General features: G+C 40.3%; 1 long non-coding RNA gene across 1 annotated transcript in view; it reads left to right on the top strand.

Annotated features, from left to right (window-relative positions):
* LOC123362783 overlaps positions 1 to 15,436 on the top strand; it is a 33,607-nt gene extending 18,171 nt beyond the window's left edge. Inside the window, exon 3 of the long non-coding RNA XR_006576571.1 lies at positions 15,155 to 15,436. This is a non-coding gene — a long non-coding RNA (uncharacterized LOC123362783). The remainder of the gene's footprint in view (positions 1 to 15,154) is intronic.
* Positions 15,437 to 23,399: the final 7,963 nt, after the last annotated feature.

Below are 23,399 nucleotides of genomic sequence, written 5' to 3'. Positions count from 1 at the left end.
CAGTACGCACCCTGGTCGGTATGGGAGGTGGTTTGCAGGTTCTGTGTGGGTGGGGGGGTACATGACTTTGTAGCGGGGGAGGGGGGTTACAGATCTCATGCAACGGTCCCTGTCCTGGACCACAGAGCCACGCAGCATAGGAATCTGTATCCGTCCTCCCCCGCCAAAAGGCCACATAGCCACCGCACACAGAGTCCCAAAAAGGAGGGATGGCAGACTCCGTTGAAACATCCAGTCCGGCACTGCAGACCGCTCTGGGAGCAGGAGCCTGTCATTCCTCGAGTTTACAGGCGGTCTTTACATCACTGCACACCCTACCCAGCACAGTCCGTGTCCCAGTTTCAACCCTGTAACGCAAAGTCATCAATAAAGAAACCTTTTTAAAGTTACAGTGGAACATGTATTTTATTTTTAAACGTGTGTTGGAAGTTGGGGAAGCGGGGTGGGCGGGGTATGTAACTGCAGATGCTAGTCAACAGTCACTTGGTAAAGAAACAGGGGCAGGTTCAGCTTCTCTGTAAAGAAACTGAACAGTCACAGGTCACGCTGCTCGCTGCTCGCTGGTACTTGAAGAGTTCCTTGTCGCTGTGCATAGGGCTTCACGAGCCAGGGCATTAGCGGGTAGGCTGGGTCCCCGACGATCACTATAGGCAGCTGCACATCCCCAAGACTTATTTTGTGGTCCGGGAAGAAACTACCTTCCTGCAGGCGTCTAAACAGACCATAGTTCCTGAAAACACGCACGTCATGAACTTTGCCTGGCCACCCGACGTTGATGTTGGTAAAACATTCCCCATGGTCCACCAGTGCTCGCAGCACCATTGAAAAGTAGCCCTATTTCTCAGCAGCTGACTGTGGAAGAGGTGGACGATAAGGTGCGAGGAGTTGACAACGGCCATAACTGCAGCGGGATCCGTGCTCAAAGTGCTGTGGCGCCCGCGCTGTCACTGAGCAGAAAAGTGCACGAACAGATTGCCCGCAGGCGCTTTCAGGGAGGGAGGGAGTGAGGGAGGGTGTGATTGACGGTTCAATGATGACAGTTACCCAAAACCACCCTCGACACATTTTTCCCCCCAGCATGCATTGGGGGGAAATCCCAGAATTCCAATGGGCAGCGGGGAGTGCGGGAACTGTGGGATAGCTTCCCACAGTGCACCGCTTCCAAAGTCGACGCTGGCCCCGTTACTGTGGACTCGCACAGTCGAACTAGTGTATTTAGTGTGGATACACAACTTCGACTTCATAAGGTCGATTCCACAAATTCGAATTAAGTTGATTCGAAATAGTCTTGTAGTGTAGACATACCCTAAGAAATGTGTTCCTCCTCCCACTAACTGATTTGTCTGTAAGCTCTCCTCCTTGTTCCATTGATTTATCACTTTCAGCGTTAAAATGGCTTATCTCCACAAGTGCAGCCTGGGATTGAGAAAGTCCTGAGCACAGAAGATCCTGCTCTCTGTTCCTTCATGAACTACTTAGAACTGGGGGGGGGGGATTTCACCCAAAACATTGTGGGGATTGTTGTTTTTTTGCCAAAAATGCAGATTTGGGTCTATCTAAACATTTTGCAAATTCATGTCAAATTCACTGAATTGTTTTGGTTAAAAAAAACAGAAAAAATCAAAATGTTTAGTTTCTACATTTCAAAAAAACATTTTGATTTTTCCGTTTGAAATGTCTTTTCATTTAGAATTTTATTTCATTTTTTTTTAAAAAAGATTGTAAAAAAACCCTCAAACACAAAACATTTATTTTCAGGTCAAACAAAACATTTTATTCAACCCCAAATTAGTTTTTGTTTTCCTATTTTCTTTTTTGGGTCATCCACCAAACCAGAAAAACCAGTTACTCACACAGCTATAGGACAAAGCTTTTGAATATAAGAAATAACACAATTTGGGGTGGGGAGAGGAAGTGGGGGTAGATATTCTTTTCTTCTGTGTTCTTTTGCCCATGAATTGCCCTAGAACATTCTTTTCTATTAAAAAAGCTTGCATAGGCTTGAGTAGCCTGGAGCCTCCCTCACAAATAAAATCTTATTACTGGATCTTGTAGTAAGTAGCTCAAGTGTTATAAAATCCGAGAACAACTACTGTAGCTCTTGCAGTCCACAGGCAACAGCGATTTGCTTATTGCAAATGTATTTAATATGCCTTATGTTCAATCTAACATGCCCGTCTGACAGACTGAAACTTTGTTTACTAATATTACATCCTGGTTGTGACATTGAAATGTGGCATCTCTTGAGACTAAAAGCCTTAAGGCCCGTGCATTATATGCTTAATCTATCAACTGCACTTTGTTTCCTCTTATACTTAACTGTGAGTTGCAGAAGGACAGTAAGTTTATGCTTTCTATTGATGGACATGATGGTATGTAATGACTGCCAGACTTTGCAATTTATTAGCAATAATGCACCTCGATATATTAAACATTTAAATGAAAAAACAATTGCACAATAAAATGATAAATGGAGAACGTTCATATTCCAGGCTATCATCCAAATAAAAGTTTATGAGGAAAGATGGTATAAATAAATAGAGACAGATGGACAGATAGAAGGAATAGGTTAAGACTCAGATTAGATAGATAGATAGATAGATAGATCGATAGTAGTGATTTGCTGGCAAATTTTAAGAGGTTTTCCTTGGAAAATTTCCTGTTCATTGGGTGAAACATGTGACATTCTCTGAGTCAATACTCTATCGCGCATCTCCTCAAATCCACCACTATTTCCATACTGTTCCCTGTACCTCCCCCTCTGAATTGCAATCCTTCCACCTTCACACCTGGTCCAATACCTCTTGATCTAGTCTTGCTGTCTTCCCTATACTTTGTAAAGGTTCCTCTAGGTGACTCTCCTTCCTGCTAGTTGTTCCTCCCACCTACAGCAGCGGTGGTAGAAGATGAGTCATCCTGCAGCCTCTGCCTTTGAAATGATTGGGTGCCTGGGGAGCAGATCTCCTTTGCTGATAGGCTGTGTGATCAGGTGGAGAATGGATAGGATGATTTATATTTTTCTAGAGTCGATGACATCAGCAGGAACAGAGTTAGGCCAATTCTGAGTGCTTATGCAAATTTCACCCAAAGGCTTTAGGAAAAAAACCTATACATAATATGTGATTCATAGCATAAATATATATATTCCTCAGTCATAAAAGACCCTCACATAGTTTGAAATGTAAGCACTGTAATTCTGTAATTTGAACTCAGTCACAAAATGCCCAGTCCATTAGTTAGTTAGGTATGCTTCTCTTTCGTATGTGCTAGGACTATAACAATGTTTAAAAGGGGACTGGATAAATTCATGGTGGCTAAGTCCATAAATGGCTATTAGCTAGGATGGGTAAGAATGGTGTCCCTAGCCTCTGTTCGTCAGAGGATGGAGATAGATGGCAGGAGAGAGATCACTTGATCATTGCCTGTTAGGTTCACTCCCTCTGGGGCACCTGGCATTGGCCACTGTCGGTAGACAGATACTGGGCTAGATGGACCTTTGGTCTGACACGGCCATTCTTATGTTCTTATGTTATGTTCTTATGTAACAACACACTTTTAACAGCGTATTTGTTACTCCAGCATGTGGCCTGTTACAAAATTTTGACAAAACCAAAAATTCTTAAAATTCATTTGATTGACACTGAGCTGGCTAGACAGAGTGCAGTTCTTTTAAAAAAGACAAAATTCTGAATTCTACTCTGATGTCGCCCATGATTTTACTTCCACAATTTTCCATTTTGCTTCAGCCAGCTGTGACACAACCTCCTTCTCAAACATAGACATTTGATAAAAGTCTGAATCTACTATTTTAAATATGAAAAGAGGTGGCAGAAATGCAGATCATCAGACTCCTTCACATCTGGGCTTGACCTGACCATTGTATTTGGAATTAAGCAAATTGGCCATTTATTGGAAAAGTCCCATACCTGGTCTGAAGGACATTTTGATTTTATCTTTCCAATTCTCTCTGGTTAATTAGATTAGGACAGATTGTGCCTACATTTGGAAACCAGGGATCCTACAAGATTTCCCACTGCAGAATTTGCAAACTCCCAAACATCCATCTATTGCTCCCATCTTGGATTACCTCCAACTAAACATGGAATTTTCATGGTGGCTTTTGAAGTACTAGAAACACAAGTTTGGTTTTAAACTATATCGGTAAGCAGTGATAATTCTCAAAGGAGATCTAATAAAAGTAAACCACAACTATTCAGTAATCAGATCTTGTAATCACAGCTTTCTACACTCTGAAGCTTCTTTGGCAAAGGCCCTGCAAGACTCTATATCATTTATTTGTAACAAAATATGTAACACACACTTTTATATATGCTTCTTTCAGCTGGCCTCACTTTGTATTGGTCTACAACATAGAGATCTCCATCAAACTCCTCCTCAGGTAAAGCACATATAGATGGCACCATGAGTGTGCTGATGGGTGCTGTTTGGAGTGTTATAATTAGGGATGCCCTTGATCTGGAAAACCAGATCCTAACACCCTTCAGTTCTGGAGAAGTTTGAATAAAGTTCAGATTTTGGATCTGCATTGTACAACTCAGGCCTATCTCAAACTGAAATAAGGAAGCTGAATGATAAATCCTAAGGAATCTGTAGTAATGCTCCAAAGCACTACAGTTTAAAGTTGTGTGGTCCAGCATTTTTGTCCAGTACTGTGGTATTTAAGTTACTTTTAATCAAGATAATTTAAAGAGAGATATTTACAAAGGCATTTAAAAAGGGAAGCATCCTGTGACCTTAGGCATCTGTCACACTTGCACTCATTTTAATACAGAGCTACTTAAATGTATATGATTTGAAATGAAAGGGCAAGAGATTGAGCTGTGGCTACAGTGCGTTCTATTGGTCTGTCTTGTCAGTTTAGGGTGAAAGATAACATTTTCTGTGCCTGTAAGGTTCTCTTAAAAATTAATCTGTGTTGCTTATTACACTTCTATACATACTTTGTGTGGATGTCAGTCAAGGGAGAATGTAGATGAAGAGTCAAATTGTTTTGAATTACATGAGTTTCTAGAAGTTTTAAAAACCTCAACACCATAATTTTTCAGGAGCATTGTTTATTTGCGTCTATACATGTTGTGCTGAAAACTTAAACTGGCTCTAAAATAGACGTTGCATCTTGAAAATATTTAGGAACAAATCTTTAATCTGTTAGATTAAAAATTGGAGAAGGTGTGACAGACCAGGGTACAATCCAGACTAATGAGCAGCTGTGTCATCCCTGCCTTACAATGCCTTGCTTAAGGGACTCCCACCTGGGCTGCTCACAAACAGCCTTCCAGCATACAAGCCACATCCTGAGTATGTATGTGTAACTACAGCCTGCCAGCTGCACTTGGGTTATGCTCTATCTCTCACCTGTCTTGGTTATATTGCAGGTGACCCCAACACTCCCCCAGTCTTAGATTTTCTCTCAGAAATGTGTGTCCTATACTACCCAGCCCTCTCCTGGGAAATGCAAGTTATATTAACTCCATTATTTCTTTAGTAGAAATAATGCACACAACTTGCCACCCCAAATGGATTTTCCCAAACACTTCAATTTAAACATGCTGGATTAGATAAAACAATAAAATTTATTAACTACAAAGAGATTTGAAATGAGTACAAATAATGAGGCATCAAAGTCAGAAATGGTCACAAGAAAAATAAAGTTAAAATGCAATTTAACAAATTATGTTAAATTCCAAGCAAAGTTTTCTCACCACATGTTTTCAGCAGTCTTAATGGCCAAACTTCTTAGGTCAGGACATCTTCTCCCAAAGTCCTTTGTTGCGTGAGGTGTAGCGAATGCAATGGTTAGGAAGAGCAAGAGTGATCCAGTGGGGTGTTTGTACCTCCTTTTTATAGGCTCAAATCACACTCTTGAAAAAAATTTCCAGTTGGGTACCAGAAGACAAAGAATCTATGTGGAAGGATGTTACCTGCTGCCTTTTTCTCACCTGTTTGAGCTTCCTTTGTTTCCCTTCTTGCTTGATGATTCTGTTTACTGTTTAAATGCATATCAAACAGAGCACACATTCCTTTGTTTAGGACAGACATGTTTGCCAAACTCACTATGGACAGGCAAAAATGTGTGTTTTGAAACATGTGTTAACATCATACAGGGGAATCTTAAAACTTCACATAAAATGTCACCACACGCATTTTATCAGGACAGTAATGACCAGCAAATTGAATTTTCAAATGATACCTTAAAAGGCATACTTTTTACAAAGATTACAATAGCACAAGGATCGGCAACCTTTGGCACACGGCCCATCAGGGAAATCCACTGGCAGGCTGGGATGGTTTGTTTACCTGCAGCATCCGGCTGGGCCTTCATTATCTCTAGGTAATTATACACCCCGCCCTATAACACCATCATTTCTGAGCATCTCACAAGCCTTAATGAATTTATCCTCGCAACATTCCTGTTAGGTAGTAAAACATTATTGTCCCCATTTTACAGACAGAACTAAGGCACAGACAGCCTGGTCCAAGGCCCTTTAAATTCAATGGAAAACTTCCCATTGATTTCAGTGAACTTTGGATCAGGCCCAGAGAGATTCAGTGACTTACCCAAGGCCACACAGGAAGGCTGTGGCAGAGCCAGGAAGTAAATCCAGGAAATGAATCTTGAGTCCCAGTCCATTCCTTTAATAATTAGACTATCTGTCCTTTTTTTTCCCAATTAAAAATTCTAGCAACACTATATATAGATACACACATGGTTAATTATATTTTCTAATTTAAAGGAGACAAATGACACTAATTGTTCACTTAAATCATGCAAAAATCCATAAAACAGGGCATAAATGAGGTCAGGAAAGACCTTTAAATTGCATAGCAACATTTTTGGAAAATGTTCTTAATATTGTATTCTTATGAACTCACACAAATAGTTCTTTTCAATTCGTTAATGAATGTGGTGGCCTATAAAGGAAACCCTGTCAAAAACTTGTATTTCAGCTCCCATGTGGGACATCTTTTAAAAACAAACCTGCACTCTTATGACTCAAACTGGCACTTCAGTCCCAGATAGGCATCTCCAAATAGATGGGAGTGAGTTCAGCTGTCACACTGGATGGAATGATGGAGCCATTGAGGTGAATGGAGCTGTAACTGTGTAGCATCAGTGTAAAGTGACAGCAGAATCAGATACGTAAGTCGCAACAATGTGCATGAATAAAATCCATGTCCTAACAGACAAATCATTTTGTCTTAGCTTCGGAAATGTTAGTTGCCAGAGAGGGCCAAAATAGAGATAGAAAATGGTTTTCTTCCTACAGATTGTGACTAAACTATATGGGAGAAAGGGGAAATTAGAAAATGTTTTTGTCTCATAGAGGATGGCACTATTTGCTGGTACGTGGCATGCATTATATTGCAGTGTTAAGCATGTCAACACAGCTGCTGTTTGGCTACAGAATACCAAAAACTAGTGACAATTTGGTGGATGAGCTGTGGCGGGCAACACATGTTGGTGTTGACTCTGACAGACTTTCTCACATGGAAACAGGAATCAGTTGCAGAAACTCTGACAGAGAATCCCTGTTAGGCTTCATCAGTGTACTGTCTTTACTTTATGAGTTATTCCTTTAAATCGGTGGGAGATTATGAAAATCCGAGCACTTTTGAAAATAAGTCCACTTATTTGAGTGCCTATATAAGGATTTAGATGCATAATTTTAGGCATTCAACTTGGCCACATACTATAATGTGTGTATACTTTATACTTGTTTAATAATAAATGTGATAAATCATGGGACTATTTGATAAATTACATTTATCAAGCAACTGTGACTGCTTCACTTGAACTCTGACCATTAATTTGTGACTGCTGGGACTTACATTGATTTGTAACATTAAGTATCAGGAAATGTTTCCTTTCTTCTACCCATTTATTTAGTATTAGACCAAGTATTAGTATTTATTTAGTATTAGATCAAGAACTGGAGATATTCAGTCCTGGACCAGAGACACTTTTATAGTCTGATATCTCCTTGGTTGTTCGTGAATTAAGAAGGTAATGAGAAACACAGTAAAACATTTTAACATGGCAGATAGCCTAGGTGACAGCTCTGACATGTGACGTTCAAACGATAAAATGTCAGTTTGAAAGAATTACGGAACATTTGATATCATTGGCGGTATATTCCTATCTATTTTAATTTAGAATGCTTCACCCTTGACAGAAGTTCAGATACATGGAGTGAACAATAAATGGTCTTATCTAAATTAGGTGATGATAAAGTAATTTTACAGCTTTCTCCTGTCACTAGTTTAGCATAAAAATAGTGATATCCTCACTAATGCCTTTATCAATAATCATGTGCTGTACTATAATGTTCACTGTACTGAAGATAAACTGAACTACTCAAAGTTATTTCAAGTACAGTGTCAGTCTCCTAATAACACAGTTATTTATATTCTAGGTTGCTGCATTACCTAAATATAGTCACACTTGCTATCTATATACAAGGGGGTGCATGCACAAAGAACTCATCTTCAGAAATCATAGAAACACAGAGAGGAAATATGGACCCCCTTCAATACCTGTATGAGAACTGTGGAATTGTTTTAGCTCCAGAGGTACTAGGGCACCTGCAAGAAGAGTGCTACTTGAGCAACAGTTCTCAGGAAGGGGGACGGGGTCACGGGGAGCCCTCTGACTCACCTGCTGCTGGAAACTCTGGCAGCTGACCAGGAAACTCAGGTGACCGTGAGACCATCTGATGAGCATGATGCCCACCCCTAGTCTGATCCCATGAAGGGGGATGCTGGGGAGTCTCCTTTTAAGTATTTGAACTGCAAAGATGAGTCACATGTATGCAAGGTATAAAATGTCAAGGGGTCTGTGGCTGTGGGAGCAGAGGAACCAACTGTGGCTGCATAAATCTAAAATGGGTATTTAATGGTCTCTGCAAACAGCTGGGTTTGTAGAGACCCTGAAGATCCTGGACAGCATTAGATCAGAGAATACAGATGTATCAGCCACTAGTTGTTTTTGCCCATCCTGGAGAGAAGTTATTGAAGAGGACACAGGGTAAAGTTGAGGATGGATATATGGCTTTAAGGATGTCACTAGGCATAGAACTATCTAAGGCCTGGTCTACACTATGACTTTAGGTCAAATTTAGCAGGGTGGGGGTTCCCTGAGTGAGGGGCTGGGGAAATCAGGGCATAGTGGGGCAGAGCAGACAGATTATTCCCCTTTCCACCACCCCCAATGGCACCAGTACCTACTTTGGAGCCTGATCCAGGAGCCAGCCAGTTCTCTCTGTCAGGTTGTAGGACGGGAAGAGCAGCAGCTCCTACACTGAGCTGCTCCTCCAGGCTCCAGCAGCAGCTGATGCTCTTCCTGCCACATGGTGGCAGAGGCCAATTTCTGCAGGTAACTGGACTTTTAGTGTCCAGTCAGCTGTGCTGATTGGACACTGCCAGTTTCCCTTTTCAACCAGACGGTCTAGTCGAAAACTTAATATTATACCTTGTCGTGGCTAAATAATATTGCCAATTCAATTTGATGAAAGTTTAGATTTGGGCAATCAAGGTAACACTCACAGACAGGGGCTGAGACTTGTTTAATATTAAATTAAATAAAAAATGTTTAAAATGGTTTATTGTTCAAACTATCTGACAATTCAAAAAAAGTCATGGAAGTTTTAAAATAGTTTATTTTCAAAAGTAAACCCCATTCTACCTCAAATTTGAAAAGTTGGAGGGTGCCACAAACCTCCTGCATGTTTATAAAAATAAGAACATGTTGTAAGTAGGGCTCTCAAGTGATTAAAAAAATTAATTGTGATTAACCGCACTGTTAACAATAGAATACCATTTATTTTAAATATTTTGGATGTTTATTACATTTTCAAATTGTGACGTGTTGGATCACAGAAACCCCCTTGGGAGCTGCCAGCTGATGTGCCAAGACTACCTCTGCTCCTGTTTCCCCTGCCAGCTCAGGACTCCAGCACCCTGTCTTGCTGAGCCAGACACTCCCGTCTGCTCCAAAGACCCAGGGTCTGAATTACTTGCCCCAAAGCTGCAGGTTTACCTGAAAACAGCTCACAGAAGTGTTCTTGTCTTTAGCACTCAGATGCCCAACTCCCAATGGGATCTAAGCCCAAATAAATGCGTTTTGCCCCATATAAAGCTTATGCAGGGTAAACTCATAAATTGTTCACCCTCTAAACACTGATAGAGAGATATGCACAGCTGTTTGCTCCCCCAGGTATTAATACATACTCTGAGTTAATTAATAAGTAAAAAGTGATGTTATTAAATACAGAAAGTAGGATTTAAGTGGTTCCAAGTAGTAACAGACAGAACAAAGTAAGTCACCAAGCAAAATAAAATCAAATGCTCAAATCTATGTCTAATCAAACTGAATACAGATAATCTCACCCTCAGAGATGCTTCAGTAAGTTTTTTTTTCTCAGACTGGACACCTTCCAGGCCTGGGCACAGCTCTTGTTCCAGCTCAGGTGGTGGCCAGGGGATTCTTCATGATGGCTCCTCTCCCACTTTGTTCTCTTCCACCCCTTTATATATCTTTTGCATAAGGCGGGAATCCTTTTGTCCCTCTCTGAGTTCCCACCCCCTCCTTCTCAATGGAAAGACACCCGGTTAAAGATGGATTCCAGTTCAGGTGACATGAACACATGTCACTGCAAGACTTCATTACCCACTTGCTAGCACACAGGTATACAGGAAGACTTACAGGTAAAACACACCCATCTGCAGCCAATGGTCCTAGTTAATGAGAGTCATCAAGATTCCAAACCACCATTAATGGCCCACACTTTACATAATTACAATAGGCCTTCAGAGTTACATTTCATATTTCTAGTTTCAGATACAAGAGTGATACATTTCTACAAATAGGATGATTACACTCAGTAGACTATAAACTTTGTAACAATACCTTACAAGAGACTTTTTGCATGAAGCATATCTCAGTTACATTATATTCACTTATTATTAAATTTTTATAAAACCATATAGACTGCACAACATCACACAAATATATCAATTTCATTTACAACACAGAATACGAAGTATACAGTGTTCACTTTATTTTTATTACAAATATTTACACTGTAAAAAACAAAACTGTATTTTTCAATTCATCTCATACAAGTACTGTTGTGCAATATCTTTATCATGAAAGTTGAACTTACAAATGTAGAATTATGTAAAAAAAACCCCTGTATTTAAAAATAAAACAATGTAAAACTTTAGAGCCTACAAATCCACTCTGTCCTGTTTCTTGGTCAGCCAATCACTCAGACAAACAAGGTCGGTTATAATTTGCAGGAGATAATGCTTCCTGCTTCTTCTTTACAATGTCACCTGAAAGTGAGAACAAGTATTCACATGGCACTGTTCAGCTGGTCTTGCAAGATATTTATGTGCCAGATGCGCTAAAGATTCATATGTCCCTTCATGCTTCAACCACCATTCCAGAGGACATGCTTCCATGCTAATGACGGGTTCTACTTGTAAGCAGTGTGGACTGACGCATGTTCAATGTCATCAACTGAGTCAGATGCCACCAGTAGAAGGTTGATTTTCTTTTTTGGTGGTGTGAGTTCTGCAGTTTCCGCACCAGTGTGTTGCTCTTTTAAGACTTCTAAAAACATGCTCCACACCTCATCCCTCTCAGATTTTGAAAGGCAGATTCTTAAACCTGGGGTCGAGTGCTGTAGCTATTTTTAGAAGTCTCACATTGGTAGCTTCTTTGCATTTTGTCAAATCTGCTGTGAAAGTGTTCTTAAAATGAACAACATGTGTTGGGTCATCATCTAAGACTGCTATAACATGAAATATATGCAGAATGTGGGTAAAACAGAGCAGGAGACTTACAATTCTCCCCCAAGGCGTACAGTCACAAATGTAATTGATGCATTATTTTTTTAACGAGCATCATCAGCTTGGAATCTCGTCATCTGGAATGGTGGCCGAAGCATGAAGGGGCATGTGAATGTTTAGCATGTAAATACCTTGCAACACGAGTTACAAAAGTGCAATACAAACACATGTTCTCACTTTCAGGTGACACTGTAAATAACAAGCAGGCAGCAGTATCTTCCATCAATGTAAACAAACTTGTTTGTCTTAGCAATTGGAAGAATAAGAAGTAGGACTGAGTGGACTTGTAGGTCTAAAGTTTTACACTGTTTTGTTTTTGTGTGCAGTTATGTAACCAAAAAAATCTGCATTTGTAAGTTACACTTTCATGATGAAGAGATTGCGCTTCAGCAATTGTATGAGGTGAATTGAAAAATACTATTTCTTTTGTTTATCATTTTTGCAGTGCAAGTATTTGTAATAAAAATAATAATATAAAGTGAGTACTGTGCACTTTGTATTCTGTGTTGTAATTGAAATCAATATTGAAAATGTAGAAAAACATCCAAAAATATTTAATAAATTTCAATTGGTATTCTATTATTACAAGTGCAATTAATTGTGATTAATTTTTTTAATCACGATTAATTTTTTGAGTTAATCACATGAGTTAACTGCAATTAATTGACAGCCCTAGTTGTAAGAACAAATTTCTCCTGACCACAGTTAAAAGCTAAGGGTAATTGAGGTCTGTTTACTGTGGTGGTGCTATGTCCATTTTTATTTAAAAACAAACCAACATTTTAAGCACAAAAGAAACATGTTTAAAATGAAAAAAACCCTAAGACATTCATTGCCAGCTACAAGTCCTCAGCCAGCAGTGGGGGTACAGTAACATTTGGGGTTGTTATGGATGGTGATTTATTGCTTAATACTGTAAAAAGGCTAAGCAGTGTTCTGTTTTTAATTGCAATAGAAAAAATATATTTTAACTAAAAAATTAACCAAAAACAGCCCTGTTGTGTAGACAGTTTTTCACCCACAGACCACAAAAGGGAATGCTGGGAGGGATCCATAAAATTCGTCTGTCTTATTAATTAAGAGCTGTAACAACCAGCTAAATATAGACATTTGATTGAAACAAAAAGGTAGACAGGGATAAAAAACAGTGCTTCCTCTTCTTCTCTTTTTTTTTATTTTAACATAACAGAAAACATTTTGGAGATAATGGCTACTGGACTGTAAGAGATATACTGTTTATTTTATAGCTCTGAAAAAATATACTTTTTTCTCTTTGTATAGCCTTACTAATAATGATACATGTCTTTAGTGTGATCGTTTTAGTGTGGAACCAACAACTGCAAGCTGTTGCTCACCAAGGCTAGGTAAAATTCCTTTACTATGCATGTGTTTCTGACAAATCTTGTTTTAAACAGGCTGTGATGGGGTTTGTGTAAACACAGTAAATTAAGCATTTGGAGAATAATACTAAATAAAATTTTACTTGCTCATTAAGCCTATAGAGGAAAACAGAGGAAACATCCACCATTGGTTCTTTATCTCATTTGAAAGTAAATTTCTGAAATATTGCTAACATGTATGTGTGTGTGTGTTTAAAAAAGGGTTAAAATGTTGGTTTATGGCCTAGTTTGCGTATTTTAGTTGTACATGGTATATATTTATCCTCTGGAAAAATGTGTGTTTTCCCAAAAAGGGTCCAGATATGTGTGTGGGTTGCTTTTGCACGGGCTGGAGCAATGTATTGATATTACACTTGGCTTTAATGTTTTCTCTCTAGTATAAAACACTTGGGCTTTATCTAGTTTTAGCAGTGTGATGGAGTGCTCCATTCACTGCTAAGATGGTGCCTCCTCCTGGTCACTGTAGGGAATAGCTTGCCCCATCTACACTCCTTCCCACAATCGCACTCTGTCACTCCATTTCCGTCTGCCAGTCTGTAGCCCCTCTCTTGCTCCATGAACTGATGCTGCCTCTTTGTGACTCGGCCCTCCGGCCAGGTAACCCATTTCCCCTTCTGGGGTTGGAAAATCTTTCTTCACCAGCAATCCTAGGCAGTCTTCCCATTCGCTGCCTCATAGTGTTTCTCCCTCAGTGGCTGGCAGGGGAACCAGGGCCCACCCTCTACTCCAGGTTCCAGCTTAGGGACCCTATAACCAGTAGTCAAGGTCTGTTCCCTCTTAGAACTTACTGCCATTCCCTGAGCCCTGTCCTACCTTCCTGGCTTTCCCCCCCCTCTGGGTTTTCCAGCCCAAATGCACCTCCCTTCTCCCACAGAAGGACTGCAGACTTTCCCAGCACTCCCCTCTATCAGCTTCCTGCCTTTATAAATCCAACCCTGCTTGTTTCTCCCCAGTTGAGCTCCCTCCCTCAGTCAGGGGATTGCTTAGCCACCTGATTTCTCTCAGTTGTGGTCTGTTTGGTTAATTAGCCCCCTTCTTAGCCTACACTAACCCTTTCCAGGCATGTGTGTGGTGAACAACCCCTTACAAGGGGTAATAATGAAAAGTGTGTAAAGTAAGTGAGCTTTTTCTACTTTTGTGGAGAAAAAATGTATGGGGGAATTGTTGGAATGCTTTTGATCATGGATGCTCCGTGAAATGTACTGCAGTTAAAAACGTCTGTCTCTCTCTCTGTTGGAGAAACACCATTAGTAGAAATAACCCAAAATGTATGTGTGTGTGTTTTACAGCCTGAAATAGATTTTGTAAAGCAATGCCTTTTATGTGATTTTTGAACAGCAAAAAATACCATAGTATTTTATTTTTAAATTTTACAAGACTGTTTCATATGTTTTGTAACAAGGCCATCATTTGTCATCCACAGGGTGGTCAAATGAAGAGAGATTCTTAGACCTTGGAGTTAATAAGCTAAAAAGAAAGTACCATCAGAGGATGAAAATTCTCCAGCATTACCAGCTGACAGATGGCTGAACATTATTAAATATATTTTGATCATTTGTTTGGTTGTTTGCACAGTTTTGTTTTAAGCAAATAAATAGGTGTGTCATTGTGTGTGGGTGATAAAGAGAGAGGAAACCTCGTTATCTCTAGCTTGCTTCTTGCTTGCTTATATATACACACCTGTCCCTGGAAATTTCCACTGCTTGCATCCGAAGAAGTGGGTATTCACCCACGAAAGCTCATGCTGCAAAACTTCTGTTAGTCTATAAGGTGCCACAGGATTCTTTGCTGCTTCTACAGAGAGGAAAGGAGTTAATATATTTGTGAATTGTTTAAAGTGGGTATTTAATACTAAATTGGAATGTCTGTTTCCTAATCAGACTTGAGCAACTCTCCTGGTTATGACACAGACAAAGCTCCAGAGATACCACCATGACAAGAACCGCAAAAAAGCTGGGAATCTGCTCTAATAAGACCACTGCAAAGCAATAGAAGAACTTAACCAGAGAGTCAGGACAGTCCAACACTCAGATGAATCAAACCAAAAGGACAAAACAAAGAATCGGCTAAAAAACACCAAAACAACAATGCAAACACAGGTCCAGTTCCTCAGTGGCTGACACCACAGCCAGCCCTGAGAAAGCTGTGAGTGAAAATACAAAGATTCACAAAAGCATATGCTCTAGGGGATGTGAATAAAAAAACAACCGAGGACTGAAAGTTCAAACACTACAACAACTGTTGGTGAAATATAGTCTCTCTTCAGGGATAGTGACCAATTTGTTGGAGCTCTTTGTGAGGATTCTGATGCTTTGAAGATAGATGGTTTAGGATACGATTCTGGATGAAACTAATTTTTTTTTCAAAAGATAGCCTGTAGCTCTGAACAAAAGTGAATAGGTGTGGGTATCAAGACCGTACAGAGACAAGGGAGTAAAAAGGGGTGTAAGTAGGGCTATGTGTGGTTTGAGAGGCACCCAGATTAGGGGTACGAACAGGAGTGCCCAATGTTGTGGGAAAAACAATTTGGTGGTAAGAATAGAGATTTTAGGGTATTGGGGAGTAAGTGGGAAACAATTTTAAGGGACTGGTTAATACTAATAGTTAAAAAAGCTGATGGCATCATTATCTAGAAACCCAATGACAACCAGGTTGGGTAACTGCCCCAAGAACAGATTCTCCTGGTTATTGATACAGCTGCCTGCAGGGATGCTGAATACTTTCATCCTATCTGGACCATGGGGTATATAGCATTGACAGTTAGCAAAAAGGATACAGCTACAACCTGTGGTTTAAAGCATTTGGTTGAGTCATCGCTCATTATGCAGAAAGTGTCTTTACTGCGTGTTGTTTAATTTTCACATCTATGCCATTCATCAAGTTTTTCTGGAAAAAACAGGTCACTGTGTAGATGCCTCAACAGCTTTCTCTTCCTATTCTGTGACATCATGTTCACCTGCCTCACAAGTCACAAACCCTTGGTTCTCACCAACCAATTCTGTTGTTTTCTGTCCTCCAGGGCCATCTATTCCATTCCCAGCTATAAAAAAAGTTAAGCAGGGCAGTTTCCTTTTCTCTCTTTTAATGGGTTTTGGGGGACCCATAAATTGCAGGTATGGCAAATTTCTTTCTTTTTAAGCCTTCTTCTTTTAACATACATCAGACATAATTGTTTCTGCACAGCTGGACTACCCACCTTACCGATAACAATTTGGGAGAAGAACGCCTACCACATCTTTGGCTATGTCTTAATCATCTGTTTTTACATGGGCTATATATCTTCTATGCTAGCCCCATACATCACTGGCATCCCATGCTACCCAGGGAGGACATATCCAGCTTGGGCTTCGTAATAGTTTCTGAAGACCGTTACTTTTTTTAGGGTGACCATTATGTTTTGTTTTTTAAAATCCCCTCTCTCCCTCGGAGCCCCAGTGCAGCTTGATCATCACCTTGCCAACACAAAGTAAGACATATCTGTTCTGGTCTGTTTTTATTCCATTGCTGACGGTGTTGATGTGGCTACTCACATATAATGCAGTTTGTCATATGTGATGGTGACAAATTCATTGTTCCTTCCATGGATGGAGATGCAGCATAACAGGAGTGCAGAAAAGTATAGATACGAGGAGTTGAAACGCCTTGTAAAGTCTGCTGAGGATATTTTTTGACACTGTGATTGGGGAATAACCCCAAAATATTGGCTAGCTTTCCAGTGATGGCAATTGTGTAAATGCCATCAGAGAAATTAATTCTAAGTTTTCTAACCATTTGATCATACCTCATGATCACCTCAAGTAGTCCTGGATGACTAGCCATAGTGTTGTTCATATGATCCAGTAATTCAGGTCTGGACGAATAATGGCCTTGGCATAGAAAGAAACACCATTTCTTACCTCCAAAGGTGATTTTTAAAGGGGTGTCATCAGTGATGTTGCTCCAGCTGTGTGAGTATTGTTTTTCTACTAACTCCACCTCCCAAGCTCCCAGGAGATCGAAGGGTTTAACTAGCTGTAGTGTAAAGTTTAAACTGGTATTTTGTGGAAAAAAGCCAGAGCTGGTATTGCTGGGCAAAGTGATATAAAAGCCCCTGTTGCTCATTTTTCACCTTGTAGCGGTAATGATTTTCTTTCATGTCTAAATGTCGTAGAGTTGAGAGGCTTCCATCCAGTTGTTAAATTTATCAGGCCACCCCAACCACTTAATCAGAAACCCATTTCTTCTCCACTTTCCTCTCACACTTAGACATTTTTCAACCCAGTAAATCCTGTCCTGCTTGGGGTTAACACTTTGTAATTCTTCAGGGGAAAAGGAACCAATAACTGCCTAACCCTTGTGAGCTTTTAACCTTATACATGCTTCTGTCCCTTGGTTAAGGCTTCATCCACCATGAATATTTCATCAGTAAATGTTTGTTCATAACCTTTTTCAAAACACTCATTTGGTTTTTCATAGTCTCATGTGGTCTCCTTTTCTAAAAGGGGCTACAGTCTGGTTTATTTTTAAACTGTCTGCATAAACCTTTTTCTGTACCTTCAGAGAATTTGAGGGTTTAACATCAACAGGCCTGGCATGGACAGTTCTGTAAAAGGTTTGGTTGTAACTCTTTAGAAACACCAGTAACACAAAGATGTAGTGAAAGGTGTTGCGGGTTGTAAAATACCACCATTTCTTAAATGTTAAAGTTCTGTTAAATTGCTCCACAATCCCCGCCTTGACTTCATTAGTAGTAACAAAATAGTGAATCTTAATGTTGCTTTAACAATTTGCTTAATGTCTTGTTTAAAAATTCTTTTCCTTGATCAGTCTGTAATTTTAGGGGTATGTGCCCTTCAACAAAAAAAGTTTTAAAGGCCTTAGCTACTATGCCTCTTGTCTTTTAGAACTAAGGGCCAAGCATGTTTTGACATCCACCAAATCTACCTGCCATTCTGAACCAACATCTGAAACAATAGTCTTGTTTCCTTTAAAACAGACTTGTGCTGGTTTGTGTAAAGTGTAAGCATCCTGGTCTGAAAGCCATATTGTTATCTACCTTCTATTCAGAGAATTACCATGCTTTTTGGCTGCTTGAAAAAGAGGGTCCACCACTCCAAAGCTCTCAGTACCCCCAGGTTTGTAATAAATGTTCTGTAACAGAGCCTCTTGTGTAGACATTACTGATAGTCTTTTACTAATAGGAGTATGGAAGGTTCACATTCACAACAAAAAAATAAACAAAAAATAAGTTTTATTAATCACTTGGTTAAACACTGTTACAACTGTTTGTAGAAAATGAACATCATGATCCATGCTACTATGGGTTCAGAATTGGTGTAGTCTTCACTTTGTTCTTACGCAATGTGTCATCTTGTGTTCTGTGTCTCAGGCATGAGCAAAAACAGCTGATACAAGGTAGATTCATCCCAACAGGATTACCAATGTGCAGGATCCCAAGGCCTCTAGAAAGGTTTCATTCAGTTGTTGAGAGATTTTCAGAAAAGAAACACTGGTAAGCAGCCATTTTAGATTAATGCAGCCATCGTTGGTTCCTACACCCCAACACCTCCAGCCATCTCAATATTTTGTATCCCAGTCATGGGATAGATACATCCATCATGGGGACCAGGTCTCGTATGGGGCAAAGAAGGGAAAAAGAACTGAATAGCAGTTTGTCAAGTCCTCTGTTTGGGACCCTGATTACAAATGTGATAGTACAGCCTAATGATCAGAATCTGTAAGCGGCCCTTCCTTGCAGGGCAGCATGGCCCAATGGACAGAGTCAATAGGGTGGCCCACCTCTGTGGGATTGTGTGGCCTATTGGCCCATGGGACTCCACTTAGGAGGGTGGGACTTCCAGGGGAGGGGGACTCAGGCCCTCCTTGCTCTTCCAAGTCCCAGCCCAGGGCCCTGGCAGTGGTGCTCACCATCAAGTCAGCAGGGATCCTCCTGAAACATGCTGACCGGTTCCCCCTTTCACTCACCGGAGAAGATTGTAAATCCCCTGGGCTGCTTCCTCCCCTTTCTCCCCCGGCGAAGCTCCACATTTCCCCCAGGTCTCTGGGGTCCTCCAATGGCCTACCTCCCATGGGCACGGTCTCTTACCCGGGCTCCTCAGGCAGTCTGAAGTCTGTCTGGGCCACTGCATGCCTTGCTTCTGGGGTCGGGGCCTGCAGTCTGTGTCCTCTCCCTTCCACAGCCCAACTAAACTGAGCTGGGCTGCTTCCCTTTATACTCCACCTCCAGGCTGAGCATGCCCAGCAGAGTCAAAGGGCCTTCCTCAGCCTGTAAAGCCCAGTTAACTCTTTCAGGGTTAGTGAGGGATAGGTACACCCCGTCACAATCCAATTTACAAATCATGCTTCAGATCATTCAAGTGACACTCCCCAGCCTCATACAAGGACTCAGAATCCATGGGTTCAGACAACTGCCAGGCACCACACTTGTCAAACAGCCTCACAATCACTCAGGGCTCCTGGTCAGATTCTGAAGACTACAGCAGTGGCAAGCCAGAGGGCTCCCCTTGACCTCCCACTTCTCCTCCTCAAAACTGTCACTGATGTAGCTCTTTCTTTGCAGGTGACTGAGCATCGCTGGAACTAAAATCAAGTCTACAGTTCTCACAGGATTGTGCAGGAATCCATGTTTCCTTTCTGTGTTTCCATGATTTTTGAAAATAGTTTCTTTAGACAAGATGGCCTCTTTCATACTTTGAGGGGTTGTGGTGCTACCAAACAGCCAATGGCTAAGCACTAGAGGCCAGATTTCCAGCCTAGATAACCTTTCCCATTGGTCTGGGGTTTGTGGCTCTACCTCCCACAAGGCCCCATGGACTGGCTCATTTTCCTGATTGGGCCTATGTAGAGGCCCAATGCTAAGGGTCATAAATGGAGTTTGATAGGTAGGATGTGAAAAATTTTACCATGGGGTGTGAAAGTTTGACAGCTTGTATAACCCACAATGACTTAGGGATTTACAATTTATGTTTCTAGTAGCTGAATCTAAATAGGGCAGATGAAAATAGTCTCCACTCATCCTAGTACTGGCTAATGAACATGTCATTCACACAAAACACAGGAGGGAGCTAAGAGGGAAGAGCTATTCCCACCACACACACACACACACGCACTTACTTTTCTACTTTTCTGGAGTGACAGCAACACAGCAGCAGAGGATTTTTGGGGCAGACATGAAGTGTCTTGGTCAAGGCTCCAGAGGAATGCTACAGGTACCTTTGAAATCCATGGCCAAACTCCAGTTGACTACAGATTAGATGCCATGTCAGTAGGAGGAAGTCAGAAAAAGTACTTTATGCTAAATTTCACCAGTACTGTCATGTTTCCACCAGCATTTTCCTTCCCAGCAGTGTGTGTGTAGAAGCAAATGTCAGAGTTGGAATGCAATTTGCTTAATCGTCATTTGTTCTTTATCTGAATTATTTTTTGTTGCTTTTTGAAGCTCACTGTGACAACTGGCTAACATCGGCAGGCAGGAGAAAGAGGATACGTGTGTGTGTCAGAAGAAAAATGTCAATGAAATCTGGGAAACAATTAAATCTAAAAATAGGCAAAAGTTACCTCTTTGGGTTTTTTTCTGTCCATTTGACAGCACTTTATGAATTGCAATACAAGCCCTTATTTATTTATTTTCGTTGCTGTGGGAACAACTAAAGGTGGAAGAATGCACAGAGGAGAGATAAAAATGTCAGAGGATTTCTTTTACGATGGGGAAAGTAGTAGAGGAGAAAATGGCTGTACAAGTGGGGAAGAAATAAAAATATATCAGAGACCAAAATTTTTCTACTGCCAGACTGAAAGAATAAACCGTGACAGTAGAAATGGAAATAGCAGGAAAAGTCCTACTGAGGCTTGTAAATAAAGAGATTTGGTTGTAGATGGAAAATTTAAGCAGCAACATTAGACTCTCACTTTAAAGTAGATTAAAAAGATACTTTAACAATGGGTGTCATAGAAACATAGGAATTGACATAGTGGATCAGATCAAAGAGTCTCTATAGTCCAGTAATGTCTCTCCAACAATAGCCAACTGTTTCAGAGGAAGGTGAAAAGAAGCCCCAAAAAAGGAAGCAGTGGGATAATCCAGCCCCCTGGAAAACTTCTTCCTAATCCCAATTAGTGAGAGGTTGGTGATGCATGTGAATTTATATCCCTTGCAAAAATCTTGATGTTGATGTTTATTTCTTTTCACCCTCACAATAATAATTCTAAATGCTTTCATAATTCATATAACTGATCAATCCTTTTCTGAATCCTTCTAAGCTCTTGAGCGTGAAATCTGAACTTCAGTAAGGACAATGGGAGTTTTGCCATTTACTTCAATGGAGCCATGATCTCACCCTTATTCTCAGTGATATCTTGTGGCAAGTAATTTCATGGGATAATTTGATATTATATGGGAGAAGTATTTCCATTATACATAGAGCACCTAGGTAGATTTGGGATTTGTATACATTTATTACTTATTTTTATTTCATTTCATTACACAACAATTGCATTCCTCTGTACTTTAGGGACAAACTGAGATGGCCCAACTCATTTTAATGGTCCCATTGACTCTCTAAAATTAGGTGTTGGTGCAGACCCCACAAGTGAAACCTCACAGTATCCTATGTATGAGACCTCAGGCAGATCTGATATTAGCAGGTCCCAGATGATCGCAGATAAATGGGGCCAAACTTTTACATTCATGTTATATCACTTATTTTAGAGGTTCCTTTTAATATCAGAATCATTTTCCATTGGATGCAACAGTGACACTTGACTCTGTGAAAGAGTCACATTTTTAACTTCTTTCTTCAATTTTAACTCCAAATTTTGTAACCTTTCTTCAGTCAGTGATTGATCTCTTCTTTTCCCCCATGAGAAGATTTTTCTTTCACTACAGCTCTTCTGAACTCAGACGTATATTCCTGGGTCAGGCAAGAGGCTAGTTCTCTTTTTACCTTGTTTCATCTTTCCTCTGTAAACCTCTCTTTTTCCTCCCCAAAACTACCATACTTAGATACTCCCATTTTAAGTGATCCTCTATTTGGTCATATTTCAGAGGGGTAGCTGTGTTAGTCTGTATCAGCAAAAACGAGTAGTCTTTGTGGCACCTTAGAGACTAACAAATGTATTTGGGCATAAGCTTTCATGGGCTAGAACCCACTTCATCAGAAGAAGAAGTTGGGGTTATATGAAGTGGGTTTTAGCCCACAAAAGCTTATGCCCAAATAAATTTGTTAGTCTCCAACATGCCACAAGGACTCCTAGTTGTTTCTATCTGATCATTTTGTGTTGTGCAATCCAAAAGTGCTCTCTCTCACACATACTCATTCCCCCCCTTCTCCAGGTGCTGTGGCTCATGTAAAAGTGTGACTTTTTTACATTTATGTAATTTTCTCTTTTGGATTTTTCCATTTTCTCACTCATAGCCCACTACTCTGCACACCAGGCTCAATGCATTTTCCCTGCTGCCGCTCTCTCTGAACTTTGCTTCCATACTCCATTTCACACAAGTCCACATCATTTTTACAGAGTATCAGCTTCCAAACACAGTGCTGAAAGGTACGCAAAACAAGCAATTTCAAGTACAATGCAAAAATCTAGAGAGAGAAAAACTGCATTTTCACATGGCGCTGATCACACATGGCACAATATAAGTTGATGTTCCCTGTTTTTATGGCCATGCTATAACCATATAATGCATCATAGATTTAAAGAAATACCCCTTTTGTACAAGTGAACAAAAACAATTAATTGACAATGAGAAGCACAGTACCCAGAACAGAAGGTCCCACCTCATTTACCATTAGCATACAGCACTTCTAAACAGATCTGTCACAGATAATGGAGATCATTAATACACAAAGTGGAGAAGAATAAACCATTCAAGGAACTGTGACTAATCTGAGAAAAGTCACTCTAGATTATCAATTTAAAAAACATGGGCTGAATCATCATATATCTTTTTTTGTGTGATTGGAATCTCAACCATAGTATTCCTTTCTTCTTTGCCATTTAATTATAATCGTGTTTCTTGCACAGAATTCTCAGAACAATCCCCAAAATTCAGACTTTTATTAACCACTACTTGTGACTTGGATTGTGACCTGCTCTAGAGAGGAAGTGGGAGTAAGACACACA

The sequence above is a fragment of the Mauremys mutica genome, chromosome 2 (genome assembly GCF_020497125.1).
Source record: "Mauremys mutica isolate MM-2020 ecotype Southern chromosome 2, ASM2049712v1, whole genome shotgun sequence".
NCBI classification, from domain to species: Eukaryota; Metazoa; Chordata; order Testudines; family Geoemydidae; genus Mauremys; species Mauremys mutica.
Note: the sequence above shows the minus strand (reverse complement) of the source record. Positions and strands in the feature narration are given on the sequence as shown.